Source organism: Lepidochelys kempii, chromosome 6 (genome assembly GCF_965140285.1).
Source record: "Lepidochelys kempii isolate rLepKem1 chromosome 6, rLepKem1.hap1, whole genome shotgun sequence".
NCBI classification, from domain to species: domain Eukaryota; kingdom Metazoa; phylum Chordata; order Testudines; family Cheloniidae; genus Lepidochelys; species Lepidochelys kempii.
Window position 1 is genome coordinate 4056199 of NC_136385.1, and position 3293 is coordinate 4059491.

The 3293-nt window shown below is 52.1% G+C and overlaps 1 pseudogene; it reads right to left on the reverse strand.

Moving 5' to 3' along the window:
- Nucleotides 1-2495: 2495 nt before the first annotated feature.
- On the reverse strand, nucleotides 2496-3043 carry LOC140912571 (olfactory receptor 5G9-like; annotated as a pseudogene).
- Nucleotides 3044-3293: the final 250 nt, after the last annotated feature.

Consider the following 3293-nt stretch of genomic DNA (forward strand, 5'->3'; position numbering starts at 1 on the left):
TAGAGGGATTTGGAGCCTGGTTCTGGGCAATTGACAGGGGCTCTGGTGCTGTTGGTTTTAGGTCTTTGGAGAGATCTTCATGGAAGGCCAGAAAAGATCTTTCCTCCAGGCGATGCTTCTGGCCATCCATGACCCCCAGCTCTGTGTTATCCAGACTGGGCTGGTGCTGACAGATTCCATTCAGGGGGAAGGTGGCCATCTGATAGAGAATGAGGTAACCAAAGAAGGATCAATTGGGGAGGGACCCCCAGGGCCTTTCACCTCCAGGCCCTAGTATCATGTTATCCCAGCCACCACCTGCTCTGAGAGAACTGGAGGAGTCAGTCAGCAGAGGCTGCTGAAGTGCCCCATTCCCCTCAGCTACTGTCCAAGGCATCATCTTAACAACAGGGGTGGGGCCCTTGGGAAAGGTGTCCTCTCACCCCACAGCACTACTGCCCAGAGCCTTCCAGCCCCTCAGCTGGATGGGGAGAGGGAGGCTGAGGGGATTCTGGGGAGCGGAGTTTAATCCCCGACTGGTTTGGAAGGTAGAACAGCTCTCCCGGTGGGGCTGAGAGGAAGGGGACAGGAGTTCATTCCACAACGGTGGGAGAGGGGTTGGAGGTCACCTAGGGAGGAGACAAGATTTCATCTTGGGCGTCGGGTTAGGGAATCTGTCCCTGAGAAGTGGGGAAGGTTGGGGTGGAAATTTTGCTGGTTCCCTTTGCCGTTAATGCCCTTTGTTGCCATGCATGTCAGAATCTCTGACTGATTCTTGTTCCCTTGCAGCAGGAGGAGGTTACAGCGATGATAATGGCCCACCTCTTCTATATCCAGTGCTTGCGTCAGGTTCCCAAATCACTGCAGGGGCTGTGCTGAGTGGGACAGCCTTGAAGGGCCCCCCCTTCCCACGTCCAGAAGCTCCCACTCCCTGCCGCAGGTACTGCTATTTTTCACTGGGCCTGGGGGAGAACAGCTGGGAGGAGTGGGCATAAACCCCACAGCACTGAGAGAAACCCAGGCCGAGCACCTCGCTCTTGTCACCATGTCCCATCCAGATCCCTGGAGCTGGGGCCAGGCCAGATACGGTCCCTCTCCCATGCCCAGAGGCCAGTTTCAGAAGCATCAAGCTATCAGGGCCGTGGGGCTGGCCCAGAAATGAGAGCATCCTCACGGCCAGGGGTTATCCTCAGTAACCATTGCAGTCTGGGAGGGGTGGCCTGATGTGGAGCCCCTCCCCTCTTATCACTGCTCAGACCTCCCCACGGCCCATATCACCCCGTTGCAGTGAATGTCTGACTATCCCCCACCTGAGGCCCAAGCCACTCACCTGGTATCTGAACCCTTCCCATCCACAAAGGAAACTGCCCCCTAACACCTTGGGGCAAGGTAGGATTCTCCCCATCTGGCAGGTGGGGTGTGAGACACAGAGGAAGGGCTGAGATCCTGGTCACACACTCCTGGGGGTAGATCTGGGAACTGGACTGGGTCCCAGGCTAGTCCCTTTCCCTGAGGGGCAACTTCAGGTTCTGCCCTTTATTCTCCCCTCCTGCTGGGGGAGTCTCTGAGTGTGAAATGAACAGGAAGGTTTATGGGGTCCTAGCACAATGCCTGGGTGGTAGCTCCCCTTGGCTTGGATCCTAGGGTGAGAGACATCTTTGTCATCTTGCTCTCCTTCTTCTATTCCTAGAAAGAGAGACCCCCCGCAATGAGGGGACTCTAGGGATCCAGCTGGGCAGGGCCTAGGAGAACCTGTAAGTCATCCTGGTTCCCGCCTGCATGCACCACCCTGTCGTGCTCTGCCCTCTGGTTCTTCACTGTTGACTCTGGCTTGACCTTTGGCTCTGGTCTCTGATTATAACTTTGGCGTGACCCTTCTTAGCTCCAGATGTTGGCTACCCATCCTGGTTCCATATACTCCTTGCCCTTCTCTAGCCCCGCTCCAGGCCCTCCACCAACCCACTCCAGCATTGCCTTCTCCTCCTGATCTTCCTCAAGCACTCGGACTTTGGCTACCCGGCTTTGACCCTCGGCCTGTATCTGGACTCTGGCTTGCATTGACTTGGCTGATCTTTGCTCTCTGACTATCCGGCTATGACCTTTGGCAGGGATTTAGACTCTGGCTCTCCTTCTGCTTTTTTGATGGACTCTGATCTTGGTTTGGACCTGGACCTTGATTCTAGCACCACTATCAGCCTAGGCGCAATCCTGCACCTCACTGCAACCTGTGCTCTAACCTCTGGGCCTAATTATCGGATGCAGCACATGACATTAGGTGGTGCAACTTTTTGGAGAAAAGCAGGCTCTCTGCAAGTAAGTGGCCCGAATGCAACAGGGACACACCACACCAGGTGTGAACAATGACCTCACTGCATGAGCCTAGCCTGATGATATCCCTGCTGGAGTTGTGCAATGGAAATGACTGAAAAAGTCAGGGGTTACTTGAACCAGCTTCCACCCCTGGACTTACTCCACCTTCTTGACTCGGACACCCAGCATCCTGATCAATACCCAGATTACATGGATACCTTTGAAAGAAATGGGGACTCGTTGCCTCTGCTCGAGGACAGACTGAATATAAATAGAGTTTGCACAATTGAATTCACAGAGCCACAGACATATGTGCCAACCACCAGCAGGACACAGTGTCTCTTGGACATAATGGTTCTGTAGAGCAGTGGATTACAGATAGCTTTGAAGCAGTCATACGCAATCACAGCCAGGAGGCAACTTTCACTGGTCACAAAGAAACAGACAAAGAATAGTTGTGCCGCACACTCAATGAAAGGAATGGTTCTCGTCTCTGCTACCAAGGTCATGAGCAGCCTGGGAGCTATGGCTGTGGAATATCCAATATCTACAATGGACATCTGGCTTAGGAAAATGTACATGGGGGTATGAGGTCGGGTTTCAACCATGATTAAGCTATCATCCCAAGATTCCCCATCAGGCTGACCACATATATCACTAGGAACAACATAAAGAGGGGGTCTGTAGATCTGGATGAACATCTGAATCCTACAAAAATCAACTCTGTCACCGTGGTGTGATTTCTCTCTGCCATTTCTTCCAGAAACTCTCTCCTCTGCTGGTGAAAAATAAAAATAAGGATTACAATTAATCAGGGGCCAATAAAGTACTGAGTACAGATCCCTCATAATCCCTGTGATTATACACCGTTTCATAAGAACAAACATAATACAACAAAGGACACTCCTAGGGAATGTTCTCTTTGTATTACCCACATGCTTTCCATTAGAGATAGGATATGTTCTAGCTACAGAAATATTGTATACTCTGTGTTAAGATGCATG